Here is an 11,363-nt window from a genome sequence, read left to right on the forward strand (position 1 = left end):
TGGGCCACCATCCACGACAGGTCCCGAAGTCTGTTTGGGAGGGCAGGATGGTTGGCGTTGCGCCAAACCGTTGTGGGCTTGCCGAATGCAAGCCCGCGCACTTGACTCGCTGTTTGCCGCTCCTGCACAATAGAGATGAGAGACTTGTGATTTTTCAAAATGTGACAATCTTCATTTTCCAATTTAAAATTTCTTAAAAATTTTGGGATAAAAGAATGTGCTGGTGGTAAATTAAAAGACACCGGAAGTCTTTGATCGCTGGGTATTAGTTTTAATTTACGGAGGTACGATCCCATCCAGAATCGTGTCATTGCTTGACTTTTGGGATTGCTGGATGGTCCCAGAGCATTTTGCAGATGGAGGGCCACATATCTGCTGCCCAAAAAGAGCTGGAGGTCCGGCACGCCTTTTCCACCCTTCTCTTTAGTTTTTTTCATCGTGTCCCTCCTCAGTCTTTCCCATTTAGAACCCCAGATAAAGTAAAAAATTGCACGGTCCAAATCTAAAAGCACATTTCTTTTTGGGATAAAAACTGAACCGATTAATAAAAGCAAGGGTAAAATTACTGCTTTTATTATTAAAATCTTCCCCTCTAAAGTCAACTCTCTCAGTCCCCAAAAGCCAAGTTTTTTTCTCACTTTCCCTACCACGTCGCCCCAGTTTGTATCCCCTCCCCCTCCCTTACTGAATTTAATCCCAAGTATTTTCTGGTCCGTTTGTATCTCCGTCAGGGGCAGTCCTGTCTTCTGTGTCGCGGTCCACGGTCCGTAAAACTGTGCTTGGGTCTTGTCTCTGTTGAGTTTAGAGCCAGACTCTCTTCCATACCAGTCAGTCAAGTCCAGGGTCCTTGTCACGGATAAAATGTCAGAACACAGGATGTTAATATCGTCCATATATAAAACACACTTTGTTGTGAGTCCCCCGCCCCCTGGAATACTCACCCCCTCGATCATTTTGTCCCTTCTCAAAATCTGTGCCAACGGTTCTATGCATAGAACATAGAGGAGGGCAGATAAGGGACAGCCCTGACGGACGCCGCAGTTAATTTGCACTGCTTTTGTCAAGTTCCCGTTGACCACAAATTTGCTGGTAATGTCTCGGTACAGCAGGCCCACCCACTCTAGATACCTTCCCGGGAAACCCCATTTTTGCAGTAGCCTAAAAAGGTACTGGTGCGAGATCCGATCAAAAGCCTTCTCAAAGTCTAAATTTAGGACTACTAGCCGCATATTTCTGTCTCTCGCATAACAGATGGTGTCGCGAATCAGCATGAGGCTGTCCGTGATCTTCCTCCCCGCGATGGCACAGGTTTGGTCCGGGTCGATCAAATCCTGTAAAAACACAGACATACGCATAGCTAAAAGTTTGCTAAAAAGTTTGCAATCAACATTTAAAAGCGTAATTGGACGCCAGTTGTTCAGGTCTGTTTTGTCTCCTTTCTTATGCAGTAAAGTGACTATCCCTTTTCTAAAACTGTCTGGTAGTCGGTTTGTTTTGTCCAGTTCATTAAAAACAGTGAGTAAGTCTGGTGCTAAAATGTCCCAAAAAGTCAGGTAAAATTCCGAGCAGAGGCCATCCTCGCCCGGAGATTTTGCCTTCTTCAGTTGTTTTACACATGTATTTAGTTCTTCAGGTGTAAAATCCTGTGTTAAAGGCCCATTGTCAGTCACTGTTTTTTCAATGAAGTTTAAAACCTCTACCATTATCTCCTCTTGGGTATCTTTACGCTCATACAGTTTTTGATAGTAAGTTTCCACTGCTTCAATTATTTCATTATTTGTTTCTGTAATGGTACCGTTTTCTTTTTTTAGTTTAAAAATGCCCCCACCCTTGCTCATAATTTTTTTAAAGAAGTACCTTGTGCATTTTTCACCTTCTTCTATTTCCTTCTCTCTGCTCCTTAATAAAAACCATTTGCTCTGAATATCTGCCATAGCTCTCATTTCTTTTTTGATCTCTTTAATTTCATCATTAAAATTTATCCCCTCTTGTGTCAGATTAAAATACCTTTGCAGTCTCTTTTGCATTCCCAGCATACATTTCATTTCCTTGATTTTCTTCTCTCTTCCTGCTTTTTTAAAAAAAAGTCTGAGTCCTTACCTTCATCATTTCCCACCATTGTGCCCGTGATTTGTAAAGGTCTTGAAGGGTCTGCCAGTCCTTGTACCGCTCCCTGTACTGAGAGACCAAGGTCTCGTCCTCGAGCAGGGAGCAGTTCAATTTCCACAGACCTCTTCCAATAGTCACGCCAGAAGAAAGTGAAAGGGTGCAAGACAGTATTAGGTGATCTGAGAAAAAAACAGGAGTTAATCTAGCATCAATCTGTGTCCAACCCCGTGTAAATACGTAATCTATGCGAGAGGCTCTGGTGCCGTCACCACTAAACCAGGTGAAGCCCTCCTCTCTTGGATGTATGGTTTTAAAGCAGTCCTCTAATTTGAATACGCGGCACATGTCTTGCAATAAAACCGATGTTTTGTCAATTTTAAAATCCTCCCCAGCTCCCTTCCTATCCTTCCTATTTAAAACACAATTAAAATCGCCTCCAATAATTAGTGGATTATGACCTAGCATGTGGGACTGCAAATTCTCTAAAATATCATACCTGTCATGCTTTTCATTAGAACCATAAATATTTAAAAGGCTAAGGTCCTGTTCTGTAAAAGTTAAGTGTGCTAACAGTGCTCGTCCGTCTCTCACCACTGTGCTCCCCTTTAAAACAATCTGAGGATTATTTATTAAAATGGCCACTCCATCATTTCTATTTTCGTTTGAGCCACTCCATAGTGATGGATGTGGCCACATTTCCTCCCACTGTTTGTAATTTCTTAAAAAGGGTATGCCACATTCTTGGATTAAAAACAGATCAGATTTAAAAGTTTTTAGAAATGTTAAAACGCTCTGAGCTCTAATCTTTGACTTCACGCTTCTAACATTAATAGTTGAGAAGGTGAGGGTCATAGGTATGATTAAAAATAAAAAAATAAAAACACAGATGGGGTTACAAAATTTTAAGAGAACATTATTTTTAAAAAAACAAGGCAGTCGCTAAGGTATTTCTCGAGAGCGTATTTCTTCCTTTACCTCAGCAAAAGGGGCAGAGCTAAAACACTGGTCGTCTGTCAGGGGCACTTGAGGTGGTGATCGCTCACGCAACCTTAAATTCATAGTGTTTCTGCTTTTTGGCGTTGATTGCAGTACTATGTTTACAAAGGAGAGTTCATTTGGTGAATCTGAGGGGAAGACCCTGGTCTCCCCCACCTCGCTATCTGGGCTCCCGGGCCTTCCCCTCTTCTCCGTGGACAGGGGAGACTCAGAGGACCGTTGAGATGCAAGCCTTTTATTATTTTGAGCACAAGTGATCTGGGTGTCTTCACTGTCAGCCTCATGTGGACTGACTTCACTTGACTCGCTTGTGGGCATTTCTTGCAGCATCTCACTTTCCTCTGAGCTCTCGATTGGTGGGGCCGGCCTGCTCGCCTCCCCTTGCCCCTCCTCACCTGTCCCCTCTCCACCAATGACAGGATTTGGAGGGAAATTTGAATTTTCTTTGGGACATTCAATTTGTTTGTCAGCTTCATTTCCATTTCCTTGTGCCATTTCTTTTCCAGCCTTCAGTTTGTTGGCAAATGATTTTGGACAATTTCTGTAGAGGTGGTTAGTTTCCCCACAAAGATTGCACTTTCTGCCATTGGTACATTCTTCAAAAGTATGCCCAATTACTCTACATTTCCTACAAATTGTTTTCTCACACGCTTCCGCCAGGTGTCCATGCTCACCACACTTGCGGCAGAGCTTGGGCTGGCCCTGGTAATGTATGTAGCCCCGGTTTTCACCCAAGACTATCATTGGTGGGAGATGTTTCAGGCCCTGAAAGCCCTGGGGGTCCTGCCATTGTTGGATGGGTACCCGCCAGGCACAGTTCCAGATGCCGTCTTCATCCCTCACCTTCACAGCCTGGCCTTTAACCGTGCAATATCTACCCAGCCAAAAACAAATGTCTTCTGCATTCACTGTCTCATTAAACATTCTGACAATAACTGTTTTAGCAGCATTATCAGTCAGTTTTTCAACATTGAACACAGAGAACTGGGCTTTCACATTTTCAAAACGAGTCCAAAATTCACGAAGGTTCACAGCAGAGGTGAAACTCACATCAAATCCCTTACTAAAGGGCAAAGTTATAATACTATTTAAATCCTCAGCTTTAAATTTCAGGGTTTGTTGGACAAGCTTTCTGGAGAAGTCCAGCCTGGACATCCAAAGAGGCTCACCATCATCCCTTTCCCGAAACATAAATCGAACACTGTGGTGCCTCCGCATGCCGGCATATGTAGCCGACATGTCGGAGACAACCACTTGGTCACAACTTCTCACGAACAAAAAAACAGTACACTCACCTTTGTCGTTCTCCTATAACACAAAGTTTAAACAACACAATAACAATACCCCTGCAATTGAGTTAGATTCACAGCCACAACAGGCATAGAATTATCTCTCAACAGAGGCGATCGCAGTCTTAGCCAAAAGGCCGAGAAGCGATGAAGAGGATAACTGACGGACTCAAGTACAGGCTTCTCATTCTACCCACTCTCACAGTCGGTCATGTTACACCAAGCAGCGCTGCTCTTATGGACACTGAGACGGAGGAAACCTTGTCTGCTGACTTAACCATTCATTATTCACAAGCCTTCACATAAGCAGCTGCAGTCCAACAACTTTTGCAGTCTTCCTGCAGGATGAAAGACCAAGCGCCTGCTGCGGTCCCGGCCAGACTTGTGAAGAAAGCCAGAAGACCATAGTCAAGTCTTGCTCATTTGTGTTAATTGGTTTCAAGACTATCGCTCTTAATTTTTGACATACAAGCCAGGGAAGAGCGCGAACGCAGTTCCCCACTATCAGAAATTATGCAGTCGAGATTCCCACATTTGGAGAATTCGCAAGGGTCAATGCAGCCGCCAGTGCAATGGCTGCACCTCGCCCTGGGTGAACCACATTCTCGATCATGGTGTCACCCCTGCCAGGTAAGTATGCCTTCCTCAGCCTGGACACGGGGTCTTGCTTTTTTCCACTCACCCTCTTGAATGACTGTGCCATTCGTACACTGGCGAATGCCTGGCCCAGCATGATGGGCCAGTTTCTCTCAGTGTTTTAGAACAGCGTGTGTACTTCGCACAGGGCGTTAGAGGAGGTCACAGGCACAACTGCGGAGCATGCAATAGCTGAATGAGCTCAAGTGTCAAGCCTCTGGAACGGGTTCGACTCACCGGGTTGGTGGACAGCAGAGTAGATGTGTGTCGGCTACGTCGCCTGCTTCCCAATTTGACGACATGGTTGCTTCCGCCACACCTACTTGTGCGCACGTGAGTATTGCCACAGCCCGTTTTCTCTGTCTAGATTAGCATTTTCATTGACCAGCGGAGGTGGTGCACCTCTCCTGGAAATACTGCAATACCAAGATGATGCGCGGAATGGGCAAAGCAAGCTCTGAATCCCATCTCCCTGTTCAAAAAAGCAATTTAATATGAAGTCTCCAGATAGGAGACATATCAGATATTAAACTGATAAGAACAGATTTTTTTTTTTTTTTTCATGTTTTTATTGTCACTTTTCAATCAATTACAAATTTACATTTCTCCAATATGGAGCATTCATTTTGTCTCAAATATGACATATAAAAATAAAAACAAAATGAAAAAACATTCATATCTATTGTGCAGGAGCGTAGCACTGCATTACTAAGTGGGACTTCATCCCACCCTCTCAAAAAGCGCTTGTCCAGGACCTGCCGGGTCACCCTTTTTGCTCCTTTCCTCCTGGAGAGCCAGGCCGTCGCTGCCGAGACCTTCATAGTGTAGCTCCGGTTCCCTCCTCCGGGCGGGCACAGGCGACGCTTCTTGGTGGCTGTGTCCTTGGCCTGCCGCGTGCAGCCTTGATGGTCTCTGCAGCCATTCGGAGCACAGCCACGGGGGGGGTCTGCCTGTGCCTCCTTACCAGCAAGTTTCTGGAGGTCCACATGGCGTCTTTGATGGCGGCAAGGGTGAGCCAGTCTTTTGCAAACTCCTCTCGGGAACACTTGGCTTGGCTCACCCCATAGAGCACGTATTGTGCATTTAGGACCTCCCTTGCTGGCAAGTCCGGGAATTTTCTCAGGTGGCCGGCTGTTGCCCACAGGTCTACGGCAGCACTGCACTCCCAGAGGAGGTGCCTCACCGACTCCTGGGCGCCACAACCAGGTCGGGGGCAGGTTGAGTGCGCTGACATTCCTCGGGAGTGCATAACGGCCCTGACTGGGAGAATCTCGTGGGCCACCATCCACGACAGGTCCCGAAGTCTGTTTGGGAGGGCAGGATGGTTGGCGTTGCGCCAAACAGTTGTGGGCTTGCCAAATGCAAGCCCGCGCACTTGACTCGCTGTTTGCCGCTCCTGCACAATAGAGATGAGAGACTTGTGATTTTTCAAAATGTGACAATCTTCATTTTCCAAGTTAAAATTTCTTAAAAATTTTGGGATAAAAGAATGTGCTGGTGGTAAATTAAAAGACACCGGAAGTCTTTGATCGCTGGGTATTAGTTTTAATTTACGGAGGTACGATCCCATCCAGAATCGTGTCATTGCTTGACTTTTGGGATTGCTGGATGGTCCCAGAGCATTTTGCAGATGGAGGGCCACATATCTGCTGCCCAAAAAGAGCTGGAGGTCCGGCACGCCTTTTCCACCCTTCTCTTTTGTTTTTTTCATCGTGTCCCTCCTCAGTCTTTCCCATTTAGAACCCCAGATAAAGTAAAAAATTGCACGGTCCAAATCTAAAAGCACATTTCTTTTTGGGATAAAAACTGAACCGATTAATAAAAGCAAGGGTAAAATGACTGCTTTTATTATTAAAATCTTCCCCTCTAAAGTCAACTCTCTCAGTCTCCAAAAGCCAAGTTTTTTTCTCACTTTCCCTACCACGTCGCCCCAGTTTGTATCCCCTCCCCCTCCCTTACTGAATTTAATCCCAAGTATTTTCTGGTCCGTTTGTATCTCCGTCAGGGGCAGTCCTGTCTTCTGTGTCGCGGTCCACGGTCCGTAAAACTGTGCTTGGGTCTTGTCTCTGTTGAGTTTAGAGCCAGACGCTCTTCCATACCAGTCAGTCAAGTCCAGGGTCCTTGTCACGGATAAAATGTCAGAACACAGGATGTTAATATCGTCCATATATAAAACACACTTTGTTGTGAGTCCCCCGCCCCCTGGAATACTCACCCCCTCGATCATTTTGTCCCTTCTCAAAATCTGTGCCAACGGTTCTATGCATAGAACATAGAGGAGGGCAGATAAGGGACAGCCCTGACGGACGCCGCAGTTAATTTGCACTGCTTTTGTCAAGTTCCCGTTGACCACAAATTTGCTGGTAATGTCTCGGTACAGCAGGCCCACCCACTCTAGATACTTTCCCGGGAAACCCCATTTTTGCAGTAGCCTAAAAAGGTACTGGTGCGAGATCCGATCAAAAGCCTTCTCAAAGTCTAAATTTAGGACTACTAGCCGCATATTTCTGTCTCTCGCATAACAGATGGTGTCGCGAATCAGCATGAGGCTGTCCGTGATCTTCCTCCCCGCGATGGCACAGGTTTGGTCCGGGTCGATCAAATCCTCTAAAAACACAGACATACGCATAGCTAAAAGTTTGCTAAAAAGTTTGCAATCAACATTTAAAAGCGTAATTGGACGCCAGTTGTTCAGGTCTGTTTTGTCTCCTTTCTTATGCAGTAAAGTGACTATCCCTTTTCTAAAACTGTCTGGTAGTCGGTTTGTTTTGTCCAGTTCATTAAAAACAGTGAGTAAGTCTGGTGCTAAAATGTCCCAAAAAGTCAGGTAAGATTCCGAGCAGAGGCCATCCTCGCCCGGAGATTTTGCCTTCTTCAGTTGTTTTACACATGTATTTAGTTCTTCAGGTGTAAAATCCTGTGTTAAAGGCCCATTGTCAGTCACTGTTTTTTCAATGAAGTTTAAAACCTCTACCATTATCTCCTCTTGGGTATCTTTACGCTCATACAGTTTTTGATAGTAAGTTTCCACTGCTTCAATTATTTCATTATTTGTTTCTGTAATAGTCCCGTTTTCTTTTTTTAGTTTAAAAATGCCCCCACCCTTGCTCATAATTTTTTTAAAGAAGTACCTTGTGCATTTTTCACCTTCTTCTATTTCCTTCTCTCTGCTCCTTAATAAAAACCCTTTGCTCTGAATATCTGCCATTGCTTTCATTTCTTTTTTGATCTCTTTAATTTCATCATTAAAATTGATCCCCTCTTGTGTCAGATTAAAATACCTTTGCAGTCTCTTTTGCATTCCCAGCATACATTTCATTTCCTTGATTTTCTTCTCTCTTCCTGCTTTTTTAAAAAAAGTCTGAGTCCTTACCTTCATCATTTCCCACCATTGTGCCCGTGATTTGTAAAGGTCTTGAAGGGTCTGCCAGTCCTTGTACCGCTCCCTGTACTGAGAGACCAAAGTCTCGTCCTCGAGCAGGGAGCAGTTCAATTTCCACAGACCTCTTCCAATAGTCACGCCAGAAGAAAGTGAAAGGGTGCAAGACAGTATTAAGTGATCTGAGAAAAAAACAGGAGTTAATCTAGCATCAATCTGTGTCCAACCCCGTGTAAATACGTAATCTATGCGAGAGGCTCTGGTGCCGTCACCACTAAACCAGGTGAAGCCCTCCTCTCTTGGATGCATGGTTTTAAAGCAGTCCTCTAATTTGAATACGCGGCACATGTCTTGCAATAAAACCGATGTTTTGTCAATTTTAAAATCCTCCCCAGCTCCCTTCCTATCCTTCCTATTTAAAATACAATTAAAATCACCTCCAATAATTAGTGGATTATGACCTAGCATGTGGGACTGCAAATTCTCTAAAATATCATACCTGTCATGCTTTTCATTAGAACCATAAATATTTAAAAGGCTAAAGTCCCGTTCTGTAAAAGTTAAATGTGCTAACAGTGCTCGTCCGTCTCTCACCACTGTGCTCCCCTTTAAAACAATCTGAGGATTATTTATTAAAATGGCCACTCCATCATTTCTATTTTCGTTTGAGCCACTCCATAGTGATGGATGTGGCCACATTTCCTCCCACTGTTTGTAATTTCTTAAAAAGGGTATGCCACATTCTTGGATTAAAAACAGATCAGATTTAAAAGTTTTTAGAAATGTTAAAACGCTCTGAGCTCTAATCTTTGACTTCACGCTTCTAACGTTAATAGTTGAGAAGGTGAGGGTCATAGGTATGATTAAAAATAAAAAAATAAAAACACAGATGGGGTTACAAAATTTTAAGAGAACATTATTTAAAAAAAAGCAAGGCAGTCGCTAAGGTATTTCTCGAGAGCGTATTTCTTCCTTTACCTCAGCAAAAGGGGCAGAGCTAAAACACTGGTCGTCTGTCAGGGGCACTTGAGGTGGTGATCGCTCACGCAACCTTAAATTCATAGTGTTTCTGCTTTTTGGCGTTGATTGCAGTACTATGTTTAAAAAGGAGAGTTCATTTGGTGAATCCGAGGGGAAGACCCTGGTCTCCCCCACCTCGCTATCTGGGCTCCCGGGCCTTCCCCTCTTCTCCGTGGACAGGGGAGACTCAGAGGACCGTTGAGATGCAAGCCTTTTATTATTTTGAGCACAAGTGATCTGGGTGTCTTCACTGTCAGCCTCATGTGGACTGACTTCGCTTGACTCGCTTGTGGGCATTTCTTGCAGCATCTCACTTTCCTCTGAGCTCTCGATTGGTGGGGCCGGCCTGCTCTCCTCCCCTTGCCCCTCCTCACCTGTCCCCTCTCCACCAATGACAGGATTTGGAGGGAAATTTGAATTTTCTTTGTGACATTCAATTTGTTTGTCAGCTTCATTTCCATTTCCTTGTGCCATTTCTTTTCCAGCCTTCAGTTTGTTGGCAAATGATTTTGGACAATTTCTGTAGAGGTGGTTAGTTTCCCCACAAAGATTGCACTTTCTGCCATTGGTACATTCTTCAAAAGTATGCCCAATTACTCTACATTTCCTACAAATTGTTTTCTCACACGCTTCCGCCAGGTGTCCATGCTCACCACACTTGCGGCAGAGCTTGGGCTGGCCCTGGTAATGTATGTAGCCCCGGTTTTCACCCAAGACTATCATTGGTGGGAGATGTTTCAGGCCCTGAAAGCCCTGGGGGTCCTGCCATTGTTGGATGGGTACCCGCCAGGCACAGTTCCAGATGCCGTCTTCATCCCTCACCTTCACAGCCTGGCCTTTAACCGTGCAATATCTACCCAGCCAAAAACAAATGTCTTCTGCATTCACTGTCTCATTAAACATTCTGACAATAACTGTTTTAGCAGCATTATCAGTCAGTTTTTCAACATTGAACACAGAGAACTGGGCTTTCACATTTTCAAAACGAGTCCAAAATTCACGAAGGTTCACAGCAGAGGTGAAACTCACATCAAATCCCTTACTAAAGGGCAAAGTTATAATACAATTTAAATCCTCAGCTTTAAATTTCAGGGTTTGTTGGACAAGCTTTCTGGAGAAGTCCAGCCTGGACATCCAAAGAGGCTCACCACCATCCCTTTCCCGAAACATAAATCGAACACTGTGGTGCCTCCGCATGCCGGCATATGTAGCCGACATGTCGGAGACAACCACTTGGTCACAACTTCTCACGAACAAAAAAACAGTACACTCACCTTTGTCGTTCTCCTATAACACAAAGTTTAAACAACACAATAACAATACCCCTGCAATTGAGTTAGATTCACAGCCACAACAGGCATAGAATTATCTCTCAACAGAGGCGATCGCAGTCTTAGCCAAAAGGCCGAGAAGCGATGAAGAGGATAACTGACGGACTCAAGTACAGGCTTCTCGGTCTTTCATCCTGCAGTCTTCCTGCAGGATGAAAGACCAAGCGCCTGCTGCGGTCCCGGCCAGACTTGTGAAGAAAGCCAGAAGACCATAGTCAAGTCTTGCTCATTTGTGTTAATTGGTTTCAAGACTATCGCTCTTAATTTTTGACATACAAGCCAGGGAAGAGCGCGAACGCAGTTCCCCACTATCAGAAATTATGCAGTCGAGATTCCCACATTTGGAGAATTCGCAATGGTCAATGCAGCCGCCAGTGCAATGGCTGCACCTCGCCCTGGGTGAACCACATTCTTGATCATGGTGTCACCCCTGCCAGGTAAGTATGCCTTCCTCAGCCTGGACACGGGGTCTTGCTTTTTTCCACTCACCCTCTTGGATGACTGTGCCATTCGTACACTGGCGAATGCCCGTTTCTCTCAGTGGATTAGAACGGCGTGTGTACTTCGCACAGGGCATTAGAGGAGGTCACAGGCGCAACTGCG

At 44.8% G+C, this 11,363-nt stretch overlaps 3 non-coding genes across 3 annotated transcripts; all 3 read right to left on the reverse strand.

Annotated features, from left to right (window-relative positions):
* Positions 1–4,867: 4,867 nt before the first annotated feature.
* On the reverse strand, positions 4,868–5,032 carry LOC147154647 (U1 spliceosomal RNA). The gene has a single exon (XR_015093069.1). It is a non-coding gene; the product is annotated as a U1 spliceosomal RNA (small nuclear RNA).
* A 389-nt stretch (positions 5,033–5,421) lies between these two features.
* LOC147154648 (U2 spliceosomal RNA) lies at positions 5,422–5,620 on the reverse strand. The gene has a single exon (XR_015093071.1). It is a non-coding gene; the product is annotated as a U2 spliceosomal RNA (small nuclear RNA).
* Positions 5,621–11,040: 5,420 nt separating this feature from the next.
* On the reverse strand, positions 11,041–11,205 carry LOC147154649 (U1 spliceosomal RNA). The gene has a single exon (XR_015093070.1). It is a non-coding gene; the product is annotated as a U1 spliceosomal RNA (small nuclear RNA).
* Between the last annotated feature and the right edge of the window lie 158 nt (positions 11,206–11,363).

Source organism: Leptonotus elevatus, unplaced genomic scaffold, assembly GCF_054856555.1.
Source record: "Leptonotus elevatus isolate MCC_2025b unplaced genomic scaffold, RoL_Lele_1.0 HiC_scaffold_299, whole genome shotgun sequence".
Taxonomy (NCBI): Eukaryota; Metazoa; Chordata; class Actinopteri; order Syngnathiformes; family Syngnathidae; genus Leptonotus; species Leptonotus elevatus.